Source organism: Dipteris shenzhenensis, chromosome 18 (genome assembly GCF_047967505.1).
Source record: "Dipteris shenzhenensis isolate YYH24624 ecotype China chromosome 18, Dip_SZ_1.0, whole genome shotgun sequence".
NCBI lineage: Eukaryota > Viridiplantae > Streptophyta > Polypodiopsida > Gleicheniales > Dipteridaceae > Dipteris > Dipteris shenzhenensis.
Genome location: NC_141613.1, coordinates 28,067,554 through 28,093,040, shown reverse-complemented (window position 1 = coordinate 28,093,040; position 25,487 = coordinate 28,067,554). Strand labels below are relative to the sequence as shown.

General features: G+C 38.7%; 1 long non-coding RNA gene across 1 annotated transcript; it reads right to left on the bottom strand.

Moving 5' to 3' along the window:
• Positions 1-14,687: 14,687 nt before the first annotated feature.
• LOC147891048 (uncharacterized) lies at positions 14,688-17,120 on the bottom strand. The gene is made up of 2 exons (XR_015542547.1): positions 16,871-17,120; positions 14,688-14,900 (listed from the first exon to the last, which is right to left on the bottom strand). It is a non-coding gene; the product is annotated as an uncharacterized LOC147891048 (long non-coding RNA).
• Between the last annotated feature and the right edge of the window lie 8,367 nt (positions 17,121-25,487).

Sequence of the window (25,487 nt, the reverse complement as noted above, 5' to 3'; positions counted from 1 at the left end):
TTGTAAAATTTTCATTAATAAAATGTACCCTTTTTCTATACAAATCTGTAAAATTTTCCCAAAATTATTTTAAATACTCCCTTATGTAAATTAACTTTTGTAAAATTTAGATATTAAAAATGTCCTTCTGTTGAACTCACATGACAGGGTTACATATGATGAGTGACCCCCCTGAGGTACCGTATCGCTATCTTGACCGTTTGACTACTGGAGTCCGTTCCTAATCCAAACATGCTATTGTTGTCCGACATATCATGAAAAATGTATACTATACAAAGTGGAAACGAGTAAGAAAGGTCATTCTCTGAGTTCATCTTTCTGTGTAGGGCCAGACAAAGAGGCTAAGAGGCATAGAAAGTAATCTTACACATTACAAGAATGGTTCTGTGTGTAAATAGAGAAGTTTCTCATCATGACCTCTCATCACTCCGAGTGTATTCATGACAGAGAATATCTATTGTGCTATCTATGATAATGGCGTCGTTATTTCTCTATATGCCCTTCCGTGAGTTCTCCACGATTAGCTAAGGTCCATCTCTCGGTGGATATATATAGCTAATCGTCTAGGGCGCATTACGTGTGCATGAGCCCTTCATCTTCATGGCAGTCTGCTCATGATAGTTAGAAGTACGTTGTTCACAAAAACAATGAGCTCACGGAGGTAGCTCCAATATCATTGCTCCAGTGTAATCAAAGTATATCTTGCATCTACATTAACAAACGTAAGATTAGCTTTCAGAACGTCGCTCAGTTTTAAGATGCTCATCATCTTGATCGTATATATTAGATTACTTCCACGAAATAAACGTGAAGTAACCATTTCTTCCTATGTCTATCGAATATATGGAAATTTTTGCGAGAGAGATATGCTTGAAAGCTCTCAGTCGGCGACCCCTAATATGTCCTGCTCAAGTAGACCGCTTATACCCAATATATCCATCAGTGAAGTCTCTCCTTCGTAAACGGTAGAGATGCAGCCAGTCTGTCCTTGCGTTCATGACTGCGGAGCTCGTTGGTCTAATCAGGCTAGTCTATCCTTGCTCCTCTACCAGGGCGTAGTGAAAAATAACGAGACAAAACCTTCATGCAAACAATCATCCTACGTTTTTAACAAAGAGCTTCCCGGGGTGGGCATAACCGCCTCTCCCTCCTTGAGCTCCCAAATCATTAAGCCCCTCCTTATAGTAGCGGTACCTGGGGGAGGTCCATGTGTAGTCAAGCATGTCTCTAGAGCTCTCTGCTCGTCCCTTGGATTGCGTAGCCTGTGAACAAGTCTGGTGGGACTACTTGTCGTGATTCTCCCTTGAAACCCATATTATGTGTGCAATTATGTGAAGGTTGCTTGCTTTACGTGGTCTCTTCTACTCCGCACCTCCTGTGGGTGCTACGTCTCATTTGGGGGCGAGGGAGACTCTCTTTCCAAGGATGTCCTCAGTACATGACTCCGTTGCTCTTGGTTGTGGCTCATAGCCCTATAGTCAGTGTGATGCATTATCTCCGAATATTGTGTTAGGGCCTCCACCGTTTCTTACTTAATTCAGTCTTTCATCCATCCCACTCTCAGTTGTGTATTACTCCGCAATGGTCCTCCCTTGTCCTCCACTCAGATCTTGGTGTGCGCACATTCATAAATCCATAAGTCCTATGGATGGATCTTCTACTCGTAGTCATTGGGTGCAGATATCTCCTCAACCCTCCTTTTTATTTATAGAATATCTAGATGCATCATGGTATCCCATGGTATCACCCATTGTGTCTCCATTCACCTCTCCTATCTAGGTGTCTCGAAAGCTAGATCTATAACTCCCTAATATAACCCCACTTCATACACTCGAGCGGGTATGTTTCCTTCTATCTTTTTTATTATTATTAGATAACCATCTTGGTTTATTGGAACCCCATTCCCATTCCATAGCCATATTCGGTAAATACAAGGTAAATGAATCCTTTTCTCTAGGCAATTCCATTATATTTCTTAGTAATGGAATTTTTCAAGTTAATCAATACTCTCCTATTACATTTGGAAATCAAGGTCCCTAATATATGGTCCTCGTGGCCCCATTATTTCTATTCTCTGTGACATAAATATATCCACTATCCTTTTGCATTAATTGTAGTCAATGTTTCATTTAGGTGACCTAGGATTATCTTCCTAGTTATCTAATGGGGATCATAATTCCTATATCATACTAATGTTCAATTCCATCTTCATCAATGGAAGGATAATCCATTCTCTTATGTCCTTATATATCAAAAATTCTGCTATAACTGCTTGTTTTAGTCTCACGTCAAGATGTCCCCATCCATATAAAATGAACAATGTGATATTACTTATCCAATCATTGTCATATAATAATGCATTTAATCGAGAAATGCCCCCATAAGAAATGAGGTGCCTACTTAATATCTCCTCCCAATGTGAGGATGTGTGTGTGTGTGTGTGCACGCGCACACGCGTGTGTGAAGAAATAATTGTCTGTGTGTGAGATACATTTACTAATCAAAATTATTGTGTGTGTGTGTGGGGGGCGGGGGGGGAGCAACGAGACATGGCAACCTCATGTTGTCTTGGCCTGTTCTAGGGTTTCAACCTTGCACAGGAGGATCCCCTAAGGTTTTTGTATAGCTTGGGTTTGCCACTGGTTATCTGCATTCCTGATGCCTCTCGCTATCTCGTTAGAGCTTTTCATCACCGATTTATGTCTGTGACTATACAAATTTTCTCCGTACAATTCTATACAATCTGTACAGATCTCTACTCGGCCTATGTATAGCCTTCCTACGCTCTTCATCTACCTCTACCCTCCCGCCTTCATTGCTCTTCGTCTTCAGTGACTTTTTTTGTGTTCCTAGTTGTTGTCCTTCATAGACTTGTACTACTATGTTTTATCCTCCTGCTTTCTTTCACTTCTTCTAGCCTTTCTTTCTCTTTCAATTTCTGTTGTGTTTATGTTCCTTTTTCTTCTATCTTGGCTAGTTGGTGGGTTTTGGGTTTATATTCTTTGTTTATACATGAAATCAATGGCTTTCATAAAACTTATACGCATAAGAAAGAGAAGTAGGATTTGGGTTAGGATGACCCTAGGCATGCCTCTGTGGAGGCTCAATTGGTCTATGGCGTGATGCATGAGGGTTTTGAAGACACTCGCAAGGACTGGAAAGACTCTGCTCCCACTATTGGGATAATGGTGGAGGTAGATGATATTTGGATCCTGTGTGTGAATACGCCAAGCATGAAGTCATTATTTTCTTTCTAGGCTAGATGCCAGTTGTAGCTAATGATGGTAACTAGTTGACACGCACTTTAGGTGGTTGTCTTGTACACAAAGTGCATTATGCAACCAGGTTCTTCTTTGAAGTTATTATGGTGGATGAACAGCATAAGCAAAATGCTCTTGGAACATTCTCTTCTTTTTTATAGACAGCAAATGGTGTGCGTTCTCCCATGGTTGCCTTCCAGAGACTATGAAGGTTTGATTAAACATCGATGTCTGATGTGGGTGGAAGTAGTGGACTTCCCTGTTGCCAAAAATTGCAGCTTCTTTGGGCAAGGTGGTGTGTCCACTAGGGCCAAATGGAAACTCTAATAGATTTTTTATTTTGTGGGATATAGATAACCCCACTCCAGAATCTTACATTGTTAATGTCAATTATGTTGCTATGGGAAGTGCTTTTTATAAGCTTAAATGGGGATTATTTGCAGGAGCTTGCTTTGAATGCAAGAAGTTTGGGCACATGGCCTCGCAATGCCCTCTGGTTTTACACAAAATACCTCTAGATGCTATGCCTACTCAAATGCATCCTAAGGATTCTCTTGGCTCTTCGCTGGTTAAAAATAAGGAGAAAATAAGCCAAACAAACCTGCTACTGGAGCCCAAGATAAGGGGAAAGCTCTGGTTATGTCAAATGGAAATGCCTCTTCTTTGATGCCTTCTACACTCAATCGAAAGTAAAGGGAAAGACTCTGCAGGAAGCTTGGCAGAGTCGAAGAAAATTTGTGATAGCACAAAGACCTCTCCCTCCTCATACATGGAATGGTTCATCTTCAAATGGTCATTCTCCTAAAGAAAAAATAGGAATTGGTATTACTTGGGCTAGTGTGACAGCAAGTCATTGCCCCCTCTTCCCTGAAGAGGAAATTATGGGTCTTTTTGTCTTCTCTATAGGCACTTGTATCTTCTAAGGGTCGGGAGCCAAATCCTGAGATTGAAATATAGACTTGATACTTTTGGTTCTCATCTGTACATATGTTGTCACATATAAAATGTTTGACTCTCAATGTACAAGGGTTATGTGATCCGAGGAAATGGAAACTTGTCTGGGGCTATCTCAATCAATTGTAGCCTAACATAGTGGCATTGCAAGAGCATAACCATATGTATGCTGGTCTTTATGGACATTTTGCTGGGTATGACATATGTATGCTAGTCTTTATGGACATTTTGCTAGGTATGACATATTTTATGTAGGTGAGCATTCTTTTTCAGGTGTAGTTTTTCTAGTGAAACATGAGTTTCAACCAGTTGTTGCCCTCAATGAGAGCCAAGGAAGATGGTTGATTATAGAGTGTCTCATTCAGAGAGAAATTTTTGAATTTTCCTCAATTTATGCACCTCAATCTTCTCGCAATAGAGGTTTAATTTGGACTGATGTGCAAGGCTAACCTTGGAGACAACATGCCTTTATTTGTAGGGATTTTAATAATGCTCCTCAGTAGAGTGATAATACTTCTGGCCATACTCATATGTTGGCTTCTAAGCACCATCATTGGTCAAATCTATTACTCCAGCTCAGTCTTGTTGACCTTTGGAAAGAATCACAGCCAATGTTGCCATTATTTTCAGCATAATACTCAGTCTTCTTATTACGCCCATCTAGATCATTGGTACAGGGTTAATCCTCAGCACTATGATTATCTCATTGCTCAATTATGGGTGGATTATGCCTTTATACATTTTGATCATGCCCCTTTGTGGTTGAGGATCTCTCTTCATAAAATGCTTGATGTCGACTTACACCAAGAAGGCTACTCATTGTGAATAATAGCTATTTGGAGCATGATGCATACAAGGCCATGGTTTATGAAGTAGTCCACCCCCTATCACCACAGTCTCACTTTGGCATTGCCTATGCTCGAGAAGCTTTTATTGCTAGGATGCAAGCAGTTATACGTAACTATGGAAAAAACTACATGAAGACCTTGAGAAAGAATGTTGCTCATGCTAAAGTTACATGTCAATCTTTGACTGAGCTTGGTCATGTTAGAAATCGTTCTATGGAAGAAAATCAGATTTCATGCTAGGCTAAACATTGTCTTGAACGCAATGACAATAGAAAAATCTCTAAATGGGAGACACAGGCATGATAGCAGGATTTTTTAGATAAAGAATGTTCACCCAAAGCCTTTTTTAAAGGCTTACACTATAAGAGGCACTCTCAAAGTATTTGTAGGGCTCTTCTTTCTGACGGTGTTTGGACTTGTACTCAAGCACAGATTCTCCATCATAGGAGGTTATTTCAGCAAGGCAAAAATTATCACAACATGTCTCACCAACCCAAGATTTGGACTTGGAAACTCCTTTCACTGAAAGAGAGTTAAGTGATGATGTTAAATCATGTGGTAGATGGAAATCTCCCGGCTAGGATGGTCTCATTGTTGAATTCTTCTTAGTATATTGGGATCTCCTTATCTCTCCTTTGCTGCAAATGATAAATAGTGCTTGCCAAAATCAATACATGCCGGATTCTTGGAAGAAAGGGCTTGTAAAGCTTTTGCCTAAGAAGCCAATCTATAATTCTTTGGCTGATTGGAGGCCTGTCACTCTTATGCCTATCATTTATAAGATCGTCCACCGAAATGGCGGTAGTTGATCATATCAAAGAATATTTGCATGATGGCCTTTATCCAGCGCCATTGGTTTTATTCCTCGTAGGCATATCATTGACAATATTGCAAATGCCTATGTTGGGATTGAGTATGCCACGTATGCAAAGCAAGATGTTCTCTTATTGCAAGTAGATATGCAAAGGAGCTTGACACTATCCAATGGAATTTTATAGCTCAGACCACATGAGCTTTGGGTTTTAGTCATAAATTACAGCATATCATCTTTTGGCTCTATAGTGATAGCAAAGCTACACGCATCTTGTCGAGGGATATTTTTGAAACTTAGACACTCTGTTGTTCAATTTGCCAGGCTTGTCCTCTTAGAACTATTCTTTATGCTATAGCCATGCATCCTATGATTCATTATATTGATCATTTGGTGTGTGTGCGTGTGTGTGTGTGTGTGTGTGTGTGTCCTATCAAACAACTATCCTACTAAACTACTAGACGAGTTTCCAATGTCAAAATAAATCAATTGCAAACATCCGCTCTTGCCCTTTTCAAACACTTAATGAGAGTAATCCATTGTTAACCAATCTCTTAATACTGCCTAAGTGAGAATAATTCATATCATACCATTCCTTTTGACAAAGTTACAAAGTGAAAGTCAATTTTTATACCCACATTCATGTCCGAACATTGCAAAAAGTACAACATTATTGATGGCTAGTCTTCAATAGAATGTTCAATCTTATTTAATAGTACTTGGAGATAATCCGTTGTAGAGTACACTTCAAAGTTGCCAACACCGTCTTTAAGCCTTAGAATTTTCAATGCAAATCTGATGGAGAGGTAAGCCGACTCACCTACATCCATCCACAAACATAGCACGTTAGAACATGCACACTATGAATTGTGGGAATGCATGCTTTAATGCCGGCACACAGTTGTTATCTGTGTCACTCGATCTAGATTAGCATAATCAAATCTTGGCATAATCAAATCTTGGCATTTTACTATTCAATAGTAATCAGAGGTGGGCAATTTAAGATATGAATAAATGCATATAAAATGTTAGTGAAATCCAAGTAATAAGTGGGAATCTCAAGTAAACCATAAATTTGGGTATTCCAGCCAAGTCCAAGGGAATTCCCAAGGTCAATATAGCCTCAATATACTTATACCTTTCCTCGATCTCCTGTTGGCACTTTCCAAGTATCAGTATCACAATTAAATTTATGCACACATCAAAGTGTGATAAAGTCCTTGAGAATTTCAAAATTGAAGGACAGACTCCATGCTACATGGCCTTTTCACCATTTCATACTTAAAATCATGCTAAATTCTTGACTTCTATTAATATTTACACCTTGAATGTTTCTTAATTCAGTAGATAGGAAATCTCTCCATAATATAACTAATAAGATAAAAGAATACTCCGATGGGAATTCTCTCCTCAGTCACATTAGGAGTTCTCAAGAAATGCAACATAATGTTAAAAACACTATTGGTAATTTACCGACTCATGACAAATGATGGTCTTTTCCATTTATCAAAGTATAAAGTGTAAAGTGTAACATATCACAGTATAAAGTGTAAAGTGGAACCCAACACCATCCTAAGGGTAAAATATTACCTAAGAGCTCTAAGTACATAAAAATGGTGGTGCCAGACCCTGCTACTATAATGAAATTCAAGTCACCAATCAACCAAGCCTTAGGGATCTTCAAATAGACCAAGGTCTAATCCAATTCAATGATCATAGAATACAATAATAAAATTTCAAACAATAAATTAAAAAAAACTCCCTAAATTCCATGGTAAAATAGGCTATAATCATATGGAAAGTGTTAAATGGAATATACCAAAGACCATGGTCAAAGGACATCATGGACAGTCCTTAACTTTTTTCCAAAAGATTCTTCCAAATGTCTATGAATAAAGTAACCCCTTTTACTCTCTCCCAAAAAAGAATTTTCACCGGCCCTTTTGTGTGGTAGTCCCTAACGAGCTGCGCTTATCTGTGTCAAAGAAACAACTTGAAAGTGGGCAAAATTGGAGAACCATTCCCTATGGGGAGTAACATGGAATGAAGCACCAGAATCCAAAATCCAATCCTGGGAATATGCATCATCTGAAGTGGTAAGCAACTCTGCAGATAAACTAGACATGAACAGAACGTCATTGTCACTATCATGTGTGACTGCATTGATCTCCTCGATCTTCACTTTTCCTTTGTCCTCCCTTGGACTCTCTTCCTTTTGATTTGCACCCCAATTTGCATTCTTTTTCTTATCCTTTTGCTCTCTTTTCAGCTTGTAGCAATCCTTTTTCATATGGCCCTTCTTGCCACAGTGGTAACACTCAATGTTCCGTGCCCTGGATTTGCTACGTGATTTCCCTCTTTCTTGGGACTTCCCCCTGAATTGTGATCTGCCCCTTTGCACATTTAAGGCTGCATCCTGCTTGTTGCCATCCATAGACTTCCGTCTAATCTCCTCGGCCAACAAGCTACCCACAACATCATCAAATTTCAGTATTCCACCAGGTGCAGAGTTACTGACAGTTGTACGGAAGGTATCCCATGAGGATGGCAATGAACATAAGAGAAATATTGCCTTAGTCTCTGCATCAAAATTCATTTTCTGAGCCTGAAGCTGGCTGAAAATAATATTGAATTCATTCAAGTGAGAAGCAATGGAGACCCCTTCCTTCATCTGCAGCTCAAACAACCTCTTCATGAGGTAAACTTTATTAGAGGCAGTTTCCTTCTCATAAGTGGCACACAGTTTCTTCCACAAATCTTATGTAGTCTGCTCATTTACTACTGTGAAATAAACTGACTCTGCAAGATGAAGTCTAATAGTAGATTTTGCTAATGCATCCAACTCATTCCAATCATCCTCAGACATATTTGCAGGCTTAGCTTCAATCCCTGCCAAGGGGTTAATCTGCTTCTTTTGAATAAGCACATCCCTTATTTGTTCTTTCCACAAAGAAAAGTTTGTCCCATCAAACTTTTTAATGCTGAAAAACTCCTTTTCAGACATGGAAGAGGATGCCATGATGCAAATGAAACAAAATCCCAAATGCTAGTGCCTGCATGAGAGAATCACACTAAATACCAGGTGCACCCAAATGTGTATGCCACAATAGAGTGAAATATCACCAAAACTCAAAGCTCAAAGCATCAAAAGATGGATCTGACTCATGTGCATATACTATGCATCCATATGAGCAAATCTGGCCCAAAAGAAAATGCCAATAAGTGCCAAATGACTCAAGCATAAACACTATCCACTGGCATATGCATCAATAATATCTCATCCAAGAGAGCATAGCACTATCAGTGCATCACCTGCAATGTGTCAAAGCTGTCCCTCAGCATAAAATAGCATCCATGTGCAAAGCGTCCATAAAAAATAGCATCCCACAAGGCAATTTGGGCCTATCAGCGCATCCAATAAGAACCGTAATGCCTCCAAATGGCCTATAAATCATCCACTGCAACCCAATGCATACCACGAATGAGCGCACACTGCTCAAACTGCAACCAGAGTGATCTGCATAAGGTATGGTCAAGAAATCATAGTCCCACGGTAATGACCGCTACTGAAAATAGAACTTGAGATGCCTCAAAACATGGGCACCAAAATGGGAGTCAACACTTATCCACTGCCATGTGGCATAAATCTAAGGTTTCAAAACCTTAGAATGAAAAATGCATAACAGAGAGACGAAATCGAATACACAGGGATCTATAACTCTGAAAATCCTCCACTGAATCACGCAAGAACTGACAGGTAGGGGTTTTTGGGCGTTCGAACGCAATGGGACAGAAACGCACGCTCAGCTAGATCACCCGGGCTTTGATACCAGTTGAGAGTGATCTCAACGGAAGCAAGAACGGAAGAAGGAGAGAGAGAGAGAGGAGACAGAGAGCCACACAAGTTTTGGTGGGTGCAGAACCACCCTAATCTTCTTTTTCATTCATTTATATATGTGTTTGAGTATTGTACATAACCGGGGTAAAGGCACAGTGACCTTTAACCCCCACATAGAGTGGGTCAATGAGTTTGGTTGGGCTACAAATGTGCAACAAATTAAGAAATGTTGGGATCGATATTGGTGCAAGGACAAATCACCATCAGAGTATATTTTCCCCTTTAAATTCTATGAATGGTCTCATTTTGAATTTTTCACCATAAATTAGGCATTTATCGTCACATAAAGGCATGGTTTAGAGTGCCTTAATTAAGTCTAAGAGGGTCATGAATGTTCATATTACTTAGTTTTCATCCAAAGGCCTAGAGTCTGTTAATAGGGTCTAGCTAGGCCATGGTTGTGCAAGTTCATAGGACATGATTATATAGAGGTTGGAGCAAGGCCAAAAGCACCCTGGAATCAAGTTCCCCTTAATTCCCACAGTCTTGTTTTGTGATTTCAACCTGTAGAGATGTGGGTGTTCGATACATTTTCCCATGATATACATTGTGGTGGCCTGAATGGACCTAAATATATGGAATATTGTAGACCCTACTCACAATAGCGCCAGCTCTTTTGAGATCATGGGAGACCCCTCGTACTAAGTGTGGCTCCTCTTGGCATGCCACTTCTTGTGCTCACATGGTATCAAAGCCTTGCCTACAAGTGTTGTGGAAACAAGTAGCAACTATCTTGAACCTATGCCTACTTGTGGACCAATGTGTGGTCGATTACCTTACTTTGAGCACCATGTTCTAGATGTTTGTTGTCATGGGGTTTGATATAGCTGATGTTGGCTGACAACCATGCATTGATTGTGCTCATGGCAGGTGCTGCCTATTGATAGTCTATCATGGTAGTCATGTATGCATTTACTATTGTTCAACTTGGGGACTCTTGTGTTGATGGACATGTAGCATTTTTTGGAGCCTTCTTGTGATTTTTACTCAACAGCTTGTGTAAGTCCAAGCTCTCATTGGTGGATTACGTCAGTGTGCCATTTATACCTTGGTGTCCCTCACATGAGTGGGTCTTTGAAATATGCCTCACATCTCATAAGCACTTGGGGGACTTATGGGTCCAAATAAATGTAAAAGTTCTTATGGGTCAAAAGAAATGTAAAAAGGCTAATAAAGGGGCTTGTGGACACATGGAAGTTTGGGGACCTTTGTCTCATATAAGTTTTAATTGTGGTGGCTTAAATGGTCTTGGAGATAATGAACATTTGTAGGCTGTCCTCACAACCTTGTCGACCTTTTTAGAATGTGGGAGGCTTTCATGACTAGGGGGTGCCGGACCACTCTTATCCAACACTCCTTTTGGCAACAACAAATAAGGGGAAAAAATCAATGCTATCACAATTTTACATTCATCCCAAAAAAAATCTTGTTTTGGAATTGATTAGGAAAATGTATAGATTGGCCACAAAACTATCCTGATAAATGTCAAATAGTGAACTACATGACCATAAATCTATCTTGATAGATGTCAAATAGTGAACTACATTTCATAAATGTCTGATTACCCAAAAATGTGTTTACGGACCATGTATAAAAGCATTTATGAGCTAACCTAAGAGCAAGCTCCATCTCTTCCATGGGTCTAATTGTGATAATTTCATTGCATCTAGATCTCCTCAAAATGTCAAACATTTTTGCAAGAAATCTTCTCTCCTCACCATTTTTGTGCATCATCTTTTCATATGCATGAGTTTGAATGGATTTGAGAAGGACCCCATCAAGCATGTGATGATAGAGGAGGGCCAGATGCAGTATGTGATGATAGGCATCAAAATAATCCATTGGATCTTCAAAAAATTATATCATCTCAAGCATGATTCATCCTAGCACAAATACATTAGATCAATAAAGAAGTAGACCCCATTCAATGCCATACATTGCAGCTTGGGATCTAAGTAAGCCATTTCCCACTTCTTGCCAACCCATTCTATGAGGTTGGCTATAGAGACCGCTTCTTCAGGTTTTCTAATGGCTTTTGAGTCTCTAAGAACTCCATGTCCATCCTCCAGTATATGATGCCTTCTCAACATGGAAACTTTCTTGTGAAGTTCAAATAGAATATTGTTGGGATGCAAGTCTATAAGGTGTCTATGTGCATCCCATGGACCAGATGCAACCTTGCTAATCCACTAACCAATGTGTACAATATGGTGCACATTATGGCAAAAGGAATTGATCTTGGCAGAGATCCCTCCATGAGGGCATTTCAAAACCTACCTTGTGCCATGGCCATGAAATATGCCGCTCCCCTCCCCTCACAATTTGCTAGATGTGATGCATGAACATGCCCTATGCCTTTCTTAGGATTTGAAAGAATTGCATCAAATTGCTACCTACAACATGAGGGTTCATAAGCACATACCCAATGCCATTCTTAGGATTTGAAGAATTGCATCAAATTGCTACCTACAACGTGAGGGTTCACAAGCAATATTTTGAGGCTTTTGCAATCACATTAATTAGTGCTTCTTTCCTTGCCTCTCGCATGGGAACTCCAATGTTTCCTGTATATGTTTTTTTGGACCCTATCAGTCACTTTGTATACAATGCCATAGGTACTAGAGATGACTTTCTCACCAATTTGGATACTGTTGAGACGTTACTAATGTTCATCAATATTGGCTTCTTTGTAGATTATCAACCCCATTGTCCTTTTTTCAAAAAACAAGTGAGAGTAATCCATTAAAATTCAACCCTTTCAAACAAAGTATCGAAGTGGGAGTCATCATAATACTCACATTCATATTAATAAAATTTCTAACCTACAAAAGGAGTAAAAAGTAATCTCCAACAAATAATTCATTCCCATATTACAATAGATGGAGATAATTTGCCACAAAGTTCTGCTCAAAGTTGCCAATGCCGCATTTTACGTCCATCAGATCATGCCAAAGATTTTATAATGCCAATCCGATGGAGAGGTATACTGAGTCACCTGGCACCATCACAACCAAATGAAAGTTAGAAAAATTCATTCAAGCTATGGTAGCCAGGTTTCAATGGTGGCACACAGTTGTTATCCATGTCACTCTATCTAGACTAGCATTATCAAACCTTGGCATTTCAATATGTGGAAATAATCAAAGGTTGGCATTTAGACAATTTAATAAAATGCTTCTAAAATGTTAGTGCAATTGCTAGAGGAGTATATAAACAAATCAAAGGCCCCCTTGTCCTTTGATCACTTCTCAACCTATCATGATATTGCATCATGATAGGCCTGCAAACAAGAACCATTAGGCCTACCTGGCCAAATCAATGAGGAGCTAGTAAAATAAATCGACACCATAAAAAGGTAAAAAGTACAAGTCTCTTAGTACCATATTACTTCTTTCAAGCATATAAAAAATCTCCTTTCACATAAAACTTATTAAAGAACTCTAACAGTGACTTATAGCTTGACCTTATAAATTATAGCCCATGTTTAAAAATGCAATCCTCAACATATCCATTGTATCCAACATGAGTAGAATGTCTCCATAGCTTAATCTATGACATATGGAGTTTATAGCATAATGCATAGCTTGAGGAATTTTTATAGCTGTAGCAAAAACAACATTTGGCTATTTTGGCAGCATCATAACTTTTGTTATAAATGTCAGACGGGTTTGCTTCCAAAAGCAAAGTTGTATCTTATTTGTAGATCTACAACTTCTAAGTTGAACTCATATTGCAAATCCTCAAAGATTGAGAGATATTCGGGCTGCAAGCTAGCTGTCCAAAAATTTCCACAATTTCAAGGCATTTTCTTGGTTGTACCAAAAAAAACTTTTGGCTATTTTGACAATACCATGACTTTTATTATAGATCTTAGATGGGTTTGCTTCCAAAAGAAAAGTTGTAGCTTGTTCATAGATCTACAACTTCTCAGTTGGACTCAGCCTACAAATCCTCAAGGATTAAGAGATATTCAAGAGGCAAAGTAGCTGTCTAGGAATTTTTGCAATTTCAGTTCAAGAAAAACCGAAGTAGGATAGAGACTTGGGAAGGCTCAAGGACAAGGATAGAAGTAAAAAAAATCTTCTTTTCTTTATATCAACCAATGATTTAAAAATACAAGTAAGGTTTCCATGTTACTGCTTGAAGAAAAAGATAATAGACCACGGTTAGAAAAACACATCTTAAGAAACTCTTTAGAGGCACCGAGAGCTTTGCTATGAAGCATATTCTAATTACACATTTCCACCATAATTTCTTAAGGAAGAAGTATCGATTAATTTGTCTACCTTTCACATCACTATAGTAATATGATCATTGAGTAGCCTATTGAGAGCAGCTCCAATCGAAAGGGACAAGCTCTTGAGAATTGAGTTGCATGATAGGAATTATTCTCTAGATCCATATGTGTGTATGGATCATGCATAGAGTAGAACCCGTACCACACCATCAATGATTTATATGATTAACTATAAACTGCTACAAGAAACTTTTCGCAAGGGAATTTTTGTTATTAAAAAACTTTGTTTTGTAATTACCAAAAAAAAAAAAGGATTAGTGGGGCTAAACAGGGCCATAGCAAGCCTTGTTTAGCCCCACTAATCCTTTTTTTTTTTTGTTCTGTTAATCGTTGCTATATAGCGACGTTTACCAGTGTCGCTATATAGCGACGTTTATGATCGTCGCTATATAGCGACGGTTTTTTTTCGACGCTTTTAGCGACTTTTATAGCAACGTTTGCGCCCGTGAAAAAAAAAATTAATGTAAAAAGCGTCGGTATTTTCGTCGGAAAATGGCCTATGCCTTGTAGTGCGCTCTTGCCCTTTTCAAACACTTAATGAGAGTAATCCATTGTTAACCAATCTCTTAATACTTCCTAAGTGAGAATAATTCATATCATACTATTCCTTCTCACAAAGTTATAAAGTGAAAGTCAATTTTTATACTCACATTCATGTCAGAACATTGCAAAAAGTACAACAGTATTGATGGCTAGTCTCTAATAGAATGTTCAATCTTATTTAATAATACTTGGAGATAATTCGCTGTAGAATACGCTTCGAAGTTGCCAATACCATCTTCATGCCTTTGAATTTTCAATGCAAATCTGATGGAGAGGTATGCCAACTCACCTGCATCCATCCACAAACATAGCATGTTAGAACATGCACACTATGAATTGTGGGACTGCAGGCTTCAATGCCGGCACACAGTTGTTATCCGTGTCACTCAATCTAGATTAGCATAATCAAATCTTGGCATTTTACTATTCAATAGTAATCAGAGGTGGGAAATTAAAGATATGAAGAAATGCATATAAAATGTTAGTGAAATCCAAGTAATAAGTGGGAATCTCAAGTAAACCATAAATTTGGGTATTCCAACCAAGTCCAAGGGAATTCCCAAGGTCAAAAAATCCAAATATCACCTCAATATACTTATACCTTTCCTCGATCTCCTGTTGGCACTTCCCAATTATCAGTATCACAATTAAATTTATGCACACATCAAAGTGCGATAAGTTCCTTAAGAATGTCAAAATTGAAGGGCAGACTTCATGCTACATGGCCTTTTCACCATTTCACACTTAAAATCATGCTATATTCTTGACTTCTATTAATAATTACACTATGAATGTTTCTTAATTCAGTTAGATATGAAATCTCTCCATAATATAACTCATAAGATAAAAGAAGACTCCAATGGTAATTCTCTCCCCATTCACATTAGGAGAAGTTCTCAACAAATGTAACCCAATGTAAAAAACACTGCTGACCATTTCTACTCTATTTTGATCCAAAGAAATGCTCATAAAATACAAATATGCCAAGAACATCCTAAATGTGAATGAATATAATGAAATTAAACAAAATTTTTCCTAATATTCATAAGTCACTATCCAATTAAATTTTAGTATATTCAAGATAAAGGATAAACTAACAACATATCCATTACTTTGAAAGATCAATAGTACCCCATGATCATTAAGAGTCTACTGAAGAGTTTTCTTTTTTTTTGGGAGTAAAGGAGTGATAGTATAGTGGTTCATGGGTATCTTCCTTGTTCACAAGGTCATGAATTTCAATGTCAATGTCTCTATCCAATGTTGGCAATTACCATTTACACAATCATGGTCATGAATCATTCTTTCCTCTTTATATAATAAAGTGTCCAATCAAAGGGAAATCCCAAAAATGAATAGTAAACCTTGTTAAGCAAATTCAAATCCTATTCAGATCCCTGTAAGCCCTGTAAGTCCAAGATCCCAAATATGGTCATGACATGAACTTTGACTACTAAGTAGGCATTTGAATCCATGGAAACATTTTATGGCATCAACATGCACACATAAAGGTCTTCTTTGCATGGATAAGAGTGGTAAAGTGCTATGATTCCCTTGGGCCCTATGAGTGACTCCTCATGATCGAGAGCCCCTTGAACTCTATATATTACACAAGAGTCAGAGTATCTTCTTATCTTTAGAACTGCATATAGATTGACATACCTAAATAAGTCATGAACAAAGAGTAAAAATTTAATAGACATATGTAAAAGGTATGCACTTGGAATAGGCTAGACAAATAAGTTCTAGAAATAACTATGAAATATGAAATTCCATTCCCTTTTGGTCGTGGCCTTCTTAGGTGCTCCGAAATACTTAAGGAAAAACCGTACTGAAAGAATCAAAAACGTTATATGACCCTTAGAATCCTTATGCATCTCTTCTAGTTAGATTTTTCCAAGAAATAGGACATATAACCTCTCGGTTAGGGCCTCCACTCATGGCAATAGATATAGTAATAGTAAAATATGTCCCAAACATAGGATATGCGTGAAATACAGAAAATGGCCATTCTTTTTCACTCAGCTCTCTTCTAAGAGGCAGCCCATCTAGTCACTTGCGTGCAGCCTTGATCTCTACGAGCTGGATTAGCTCAAAACAGAGAACAGACTATCATTTAATCTCACACAAAGTGGACAATATGATAAGAAAACATAGGCAGTAGAAGGTATGGCGGAGGTATGGCGTTTGCTATTTACGTGAGCGGTCATAGTAGAACGACGTGGTAGACAATATGAAATGACAAAGTGAAACGACTACCTTGGAGACTCTGCGATGCAGTAACAACACGATCCGTGAGTTTCGAAGAATGTCCATGGAATTCATTCACACTATACCCACGACGCTGATCCTGAGTAAGTTCAGAGTAGTGAACAGCCAGTCTTGTGAGGAAATTGGAACGAACACCATATAGTGCTTCAAGCTAAGTTCTTTATGGTCTTGCAAGGGGAGAAATACAAAGAGTTCACGTCCTTGGATTCCCTTACTGGGACAGCGCGCCAAACCATTAGTTTACCAAGGTTAGAAGGGGAGGGAAAATGTACCCATTGTACCACTCTCCATTTTTTTTTCACTAGTAATTGGCTACTAAAGTAGTGACAAATGTCATGTTCTACTTAATAACTTCCTTGTGTCTATTGTCACATGGGGTGTTTCAAGTGGATTGTAAATGGCCTTGAGTACAATATGTCCTTCCATAAAAATTAAATAAGTATCCACACGTGATCTACGCATATAGAAAGAATCCTAAGCTCCAAGTAGTGATCTAAACCTTTTCAAGTAATGTGCAAAAAATATATATACAAAAATCTATCTCACTTCTGGTCTCATGTAGAGTACCTTTTTAAAAAATGCATGCTAATAATCTAATTCATGGCAGATATCCACATGTGATCTTTGCATATAGGTTTTCGCCCAATTAATTCATTCCATTGTGGAAAAATAAATATTGTCCAAGCCATGAGTATAATTGTTGTATAGTTATGGTCATCCATATATTGTCCACGCAATATAGGTGTGGTCATCCATCTCATTAACTGTAGCTTTGATTCCTTCAGATATAGAGTAACTTTGAAAAGTTAGAGGCATGATTCCCACAAATCCAAGGGACTAGTCTTGGTAAATCTCAAACCATGGTAAAGCTATCAAGGGTATATCCCAAATCTTTTGGTTGACCTATCATAAGTAGAAAAAAGTCCCATAATCTAGTGTACTCAAGTTTAAATTCTTATAGTCTTAGCAACATCTCGAAAACACAACACTCCCTAAGGGGATGAGCGTGTGTGTCAGTAATTGTCATCATTATCATTACTATCATTATCATTAAAGTATTGATACACCCCAAGGACTCCCCAAGGGGATGTGTGTGTGTGTGTGTGTGTGTGTGTCCCACCACACCACAACCCTCAACAACAGGCCTATCCACACCAACACATAAGGAGGGCATGTGTGGGTGGGAAGTGTTTCCCTATAGTAGTCAAGTATAATGATAGATTCTCATTAAAGTTGTGTCAAAGTTGTAGGCCAATTGTACCACAATCGTTGGCCCTTGAGGTCTTAAATTTGAAACAAGTATAAGAGTGTGAAAGTATAATGGGTCCACCAACCCTTGTTATAGGGCAATGAGGCTCCATTAGTAGAAGTGTAAGGGAATTATGGGCCCATATTCTAAGTCAAGCTGATCAGCTTTCCATTTTCTATAAATGGATGCATAAAAACTGATATAATTCCTCCAACTTTACTATGGGTCGCAAAGATATCCAAGCATACCATGCTCCGAATATAAATTGGTATCAGACATCCAAAACAAAAAAATAATTACTGACCAAAATGACATAAATTCTTTAATTTCCATGAGTGAGTCTCGTATATAGAGAACCAATGTCTAGTGGTAGGCATGAACTATACCAGAAATCCAAGTAGAAATACAAAGAAATCAAAGGGTAAAAGAGTACCCCCTCATTGCCTCAGATGTCTCTCCGAATGATCATTACGGCCCAGCATGCCATGAATGGAGCTAGTGATGGTTTCCCATATCCAACCCTATCAAGTCTATGAGGGTTGTGGAAACCTAGACTAACATGTACAATCATCAATAATAAGGTATCTATCACCTTATGATGATCATACAAGGGTGTGTATTGCCTACTTCAAGAAAAAACTACTAACCCCAACTTCCACTTAGAATAATCATCATTCATTGTAAACCCATTCCAACACCAATCCATTCATTGCAAGTAAAAGTACAAGCCATGATGATTCAATTTCATATCGTATTTTAATTTACATAACCTTGGAGGTATGCATGGAGATAACATAAGTAAACAAAACATTTATTTGCATCCCTAGAATAAAGAAAATGAATTGTGATCAAAAGCTCCATAGTATTAAAATTTTCATAAAGAAGTAAGTCTCAAAGTTGCCACCACATTTGTTTGACCCATATCACCATGCCAAAGATTCTACTTTGCAAATCCAATGGGGAAGTATACCAACTCACCTAGCACCATCACAACCAAATAAAAGTTAAAACAATTCATTTGAGTTATGGAAGCTAGGCTTCAATGCTCTGGCACACAATTGTTAAGTGACAAGCTAGACTAACAAAAATCAAATCTTGGCATTTTATCATTCTAAAATAAATCAAGCATTGGCATTTTCCACTTTTCAATATTGAGTTAAGGTTTATGCACAAGTCAAAGTGAGATAGAATCCTTGAAAGGGACAAAATTATGTCCAAGAAAGGCTCTCTTTTGCCATGTCACATAAAATATGCCAAAAAGTTTTGTAAACTACAGTAATCATATGATTTTTCTTTTCTTGCATCCTGCCAAGCTTTGTTAGACCAAGGTCATGTCAAATTCTGCAAAAAATGTACAGCATCCCAACTAAATAAAGGGATTGCCCAAGGCCATCCAAACTAGTAGAACCCCAATGGAAAGTAGCTTAAAAGTCCCCACTTAAAGAACATATGATGAGACTCTAATGGCAATTCATTTTCATTCAAAGTTAGAGGAAAGCTTTTCAAATACATGGTCATACAAGAGTCCTTTTTTTTTTTCTAAACAAAATCCAACCATATTTACCATAACTGAAAGTATCAAAACTGTAATGTCCAAACTGATAAATGCATAAGCAAAGGTCTACGTGAAAACATGTCTAAAATATACTCCCCTATGTTAATCAACTGAGCAAGATAGAGGTTATATATCTATTCCTGCACCCTCAAGCATCTAGAAAGAAAGACAGTACTCCCAAAAATAATTTCCAAGATAAATGGGATGTCTCCTTGTATATAGCATGTCTTAATAGATTAATAGACTAGAAAAGGATGGGGAACTGCATATAGAATGACTCTATAATTTACAGTAGCTATTTTGAAAAGGAATCCTTCATGAAAATAATCATTAAAGCTTATGCAACTGTAAGAGAACCACACTACGAGGAATTCTCCTAGCCATATGAAGGCCCATGCTTTTGAACAAACTTCTTAATGCATAGTGATCGATAATCATTCTAAAGGGAGATAGTAGAAAGTCTCATTGCCTATAAACCACACTTAGAGTAAATGACAAGACCAGGAATGAGAGAAAGCAAGCTACTAAACCTGCAGAGACCTCCTTTTCATAATAGTTTCTTACCTTGGAGTGAAGGCCACTGTTAAGAGACTTCTTTGGGTCTCTATTTTTCATAGGCTGGGTCTCATAAGACCATAGCAAAGAATCTGCCTAGGCCACCATGTCTCACCATATGAAGCTACCCATACGGTGGTCATCACCATTGGACGGCCCCGAATATCTTAAACTATGGAAAAATAAAAAAGGTAGACGATCACTGGATGTTCGAGAGTGTGTAGATGCTAGCTACTCATGCTTATATAATATAAGTGCATCTCTTAGAATAGTGAGAACGTCTCTGCAAGCTCAATGCTAGATACCATCTGATGATGGTGATCAATGGATAATGCTAGTAAAAACCTAACCATGAGTAAGTCAATCAGCAGTATATAACTCAAGGATCCAAGCACAGATGAATTTCCACTACTACTACAACTATCCATTGGCTATACTGCAACTTACAATAGCTACCAATTGCAGAAGGAAAGAATTTGCTCAAACTTAGAGGGCTCAATGGTATGAGACCAAAGGTCGTCAATCTATATGACTTTAATGATCAATGCAAAAAGCTTTATCGGTCATCAATGCACTGAGCTCAATAAAGAGTAATTTTGCAAAAGAACCAGCCATGGAAAGTATTACATGGAAGGATCCATTGAAAAAGTAATCTCGGGCTGCACTCAAAAAAGTGAAAGTAACTCTCTCCACACTCTGCTAACCCAAAAGGGCAAAGGTCCCAAACCTATAAAGGCTCCATCGACTCTCTAACCTACACCAATTGCAGACAAAGTGACTTCTCTAAGTAAAGTCCATGGTCTCCATCTCAAGTAGTGGACAAATCCAATGCTAACCCAAAAGGGTAGAGGTCCCAAACCTATGAAGGCTCCATCGACTCTCTAACATACATCAACTTTTTGCAGACAAAATGACTCCTATAAGTAAAGTCCACGGTCTCCATCTCAAGGGATATTTCATAGGGGGTAAATAAAACATTAATTCATAGTTAGGAAAGTATACATGTGTGTGTGTGTGTGTGTGTGTGTGTGCGCGCGCGCACGCACGTGTGTGTGTGTGTGTGTGTGTGTGTGTGTGTGTGTGTGTGTGTGTGTGTGTGTGTGTGTGTGTGTGTGTGTGTGTGTGTGTTACCTACTATTTTATGGAATCTAAATCTCCACTACTCAACATTCTTAGTCATAGCTTCGAAAGGCCCGTCGCAGCCATTGTTTCATCATGACTATGTTTACATTTATGTTAATGCTTAAGGGTGAAGCAAAGAGAATCACTGAGATCTAATTACTGTAGCTACATTTCTAATCAAGAATCTAAGAGAATAAATTCTAGCTGCATCTCTAATCGAGAATCCAAGAGAAGATCCCATGATTAGATTTATGGAGCGGGTCACACACTCAGCATGAGACTTGGAACAAGTTCAGACCCTCCCAGTTTTCACTCAGGAGCTATGAATCTCAGCATGAATATTTCCAGATGCTTTTTGTTGAAAAATGGCAATCAATAGTCGCTTGTGCTCTACCATTACTCAGAGGGTTCTCATATTCAAGTCTGTGCGGTCTCTACTAACCTGCACCTTGTCATAAAAAGACTAAGGCACATATTACAAGTGCCGAATCAATGACATTCTAGGGGATATAGACTCTAGGAGCATCCTCTCGAATAGTCTCGTGTAGCTGATGCATTATGCTAATGCAAAACTACCTTCTGCAAGCATAGCCGATAGTGAAAGTGGCAGATGGTTGCCTTCATAGAGATCACATAGTAATTGTGACGATGCTATAACAACACACATACACATTCATACACTAGCAAATAAACATGCACACACAGGGTGCAGCACCACGGCAGCGAAGTAGAACTCGAAAATTGTAATGTTAGAAATCCAAAATGTTATGCTCGTGACTAAGGCAGTGTAGTGTAGAATGTTACGCTTATGCCTATTCTTCTCAATGCCAGACATCTCCTAGTTATATAGAGGATCACCATGGAATATGCATGCAAGAAGGGCATGGCAGAGTGGGGTGCCCCGAACGTGTTGAGGTTCTTCATAACACCGGGAGTTCTAGTTCATACAGGTATTAGTGGCTTACTTGTTGTGCAATACTTTGCAAATGTCACATGTTGAAGTGGTCTCTCTTTGTGCAATCCTTGGCCCGTTGTTAGCGCCTGGAGAACTGTGCCTCCACGGAGCTTCAAGGCTGGTGTATCAAGCCTCGATACTCGCTCCCCTTGTCTGTAGTCGCATCCAATACTTCACCACCGATGGTCGTATGTCAGTTTGGGGGCCATCCAATTTGCTCATATCCCAGTGCAAGGGGCGTTGATCCAATGTATAGATCTAGGTCTTGGTTTAAAAAAATGGGAAGGGCTCGAGGGCGGAGGGTGGAACCCTTGCCTTGTGGGAATAAATGGTGCCACTCACCTCCTATTAGTGTTGCCCTACCATATGCATAATGCAATGTAAATGACTCATCACCAAACAAGCATGGTGGTCCTTATGGGTCATAGTAGTCAATATCATGGTGGCTTAGCAGTCGATATTGTCCTAAAATAATAAACATGTAATCAGTCCCAATGGTAATCCGATCCAAGTGTCCACTGTAGCTAAACCCAATCCCATCTCAGGGAAGTTGGGGGCCTACCTATGAGTACTTCCATAAGTATCATGAGGAATCACATACTCCCATTACTAGAAAACTCCTATCCACTATCATTCGAGTGGCAATTATCATATGGTCTACTATCTGACATTTCATTAATCCAGGAAGTGGTGTCATCACATGCTTCCAAGAGTCATCCAATTGGCCTCCTCAATACATGAATGCAAGGATCAAGTTAGAATATAAAACATACTATACCCTTTCCATAGGGGTACTAAAAGCATACTATACCCTTTCCTCGGTCATGCCAAGGCACCCCTAAAAACAAGGAGCCGGTGGGGAAGGGAAGGTGCACTAAAGCCTTTTAGTGGCCTCACATTCAATACGCACTCTCTATAGTATGTGGACATCTCCATGCATTCCTCCGAGAATTATCCTAAGAGACATCAATACAAGTGTATGAGATAATCAAAAGCATAAGAGACTCCTTGCTCATCCCAATGTGGGGAACCATAGTATGTGAGTCCTGTGCTCTTGACATGTACACCCTAGGATCACAGCGATCCCCAAGGGGAGGAGTGTGTGTAGAAGACATTTACAACACCCCCTTCCATAGTGAAGAGTAGACAATTTAGAGTAGGAATGAGAAATGTTTAATAGATAAACTTTGAAAGAAACATCCACTAAAAATGAAGTAGCATCACTAGAGGATGAATAGTTTTTTCTAAAAGAGGAAATGTGAGTAGTAGAGCTTTGATAAGTCGTTGACAGCATCACTTTTATTGCAGAGGGGAGTCTGCCTACCTGCCATCATCCAACAAGCAAAATATTAAGAACCAATTTTAACTTTAGTTGGGAAGACAGGTGTCATCAACAACCCTCCCTTGTTATCAGAGTCATAATAAAAATTAATGCTTGGCCAAATGATTATCAAGCTTAAGCAGCAAAAGTAATGAACCTTTGTAGAAAAAAGGGGGGAGTTATTAATGCACATTAATAGAAATACTGGGGAAAAATTAACACGATCAGTCTAAAGGTTAAGGAGTGACAATAATGAATCTTAGTAGAGAAAGGCAGGGGGTAATTTTAAAACAAATTGCTAGAAATAAAGGAGGTAAAATTCTAAATAAATGTAAGCTAAGAGGAATAAATGTAAGCTAAGAGGAGTCATATGAGGGACCTTAGATTTAAAAATTTTAAGAAAATAATGGGAATAAAGGTACCATAGATTAACAAGAAGTCAAAGAGGAATAAAGTAAGGAGTTTTAAAAATTAACTATGAAGGGAAGTAAAGTAAATAGAGAGGGGGAATTTAACATTCTAACTATGAGGAGAAGATAATGTAAAATTAAATATAAACAAAGAAGGGGGAAATATATATAGAGCGAAAATAATGTAAAAAAGAGAGGGGGAAGGGAAAAGGAGAGAAAATAGGGAAAAGAAAGGGGGGGGGGGGGTCCATTGTACATGGGTGGTGGAACGAAATGGCAATGATGGGGGAACCAGGCAGTAAGAAGTACAAGTCATGCGGGTTAGTGAATGCGATCTTGCAGAGTAGTGGACACGTATGGAAAGAGGTGACTGGAGCAAGGACCAAGGTGCGCGAGCATGCAGAGCTTGGGCAGACTGCGGACTGTGGTAGATGGTCGCAAATAGCAGAAAGGTGAATGTGAGCATGACGCATGGAGTCAAGGGCAGAGCCGCAGAGGGTACAAAGTATTGGGAGTAGTGGAGAAGATGGAGATTGCAGGGGAACTGGGCAAACCCGATAGAGGGTAGCAAGCATGAGACTTGAAGGGGGAGGGGAGGATTCGTCGGTGGAGTTATGCAGTGGGGAAGGATAGTTTAGAGGAGGGTCATTTATATAGAGAGAGGGCGGGGTAGTCGGGGAAGGGATGGTCAGGGAAGTGGGGTTTTTTTTGTTTTTTTTTTGGACTTTTTGGAAGGTGGGCAGTCAAGGGAAGCTAAGGAGAGGGAGGGCATAAAGGATGAGGAGGGGCATGGGATGGTGTAGTCAATTAAAATGAGTGCACGGGTGGGGGGTTTTTAAGGGGGCACATGTAGGGGATTTCTTAAATTAGTGATGTAGGCATAGTGTTAAAAGAGTATGAGAATTTGCGGTTTTTGGAGAGTCTTATGAGGGAGAAATGTAAGGTTTTGGAAAAAGAAAAAATAGAGGGATGAGAAAGAATAGGAAAAATAGGGGAAAAAGGTAAATAGGAAAAGTAAGAAGGGGAGAAATAGGAAAATAGGAAAAAAGGGGCCGGGGGGGGCATTTTGGAGATGAAAAAATACTTAGAATTAGGAAAAAATAGGAAGCAATGTAAAACGAAGTTTTTTTCAAAAAACAGGAGCGAGCAAAAGAAATTGGCAAAATTTAGGGATAATTATAATAGAAAGAGAAGAAATATTATTAGAATGAAAAAATCCAAGGGTGATGGAAAAAAGGGGGGGGAAGGTAAAATAGGAGAAAATAGGAGATAATAGGGGAATTTACAGTAAAAAAGTGGGGACAAGGTAAATCAAGGGAAAATAGGAAATTTATTTTGGGAAAAAAGGTAAGGAAGATTTAGGAAATTTAGGGATATCAAGATAATTAAAATAGTAAAATTTTTAGGACAAATTAGGATAGTAGCGGGGAGAAGTTGG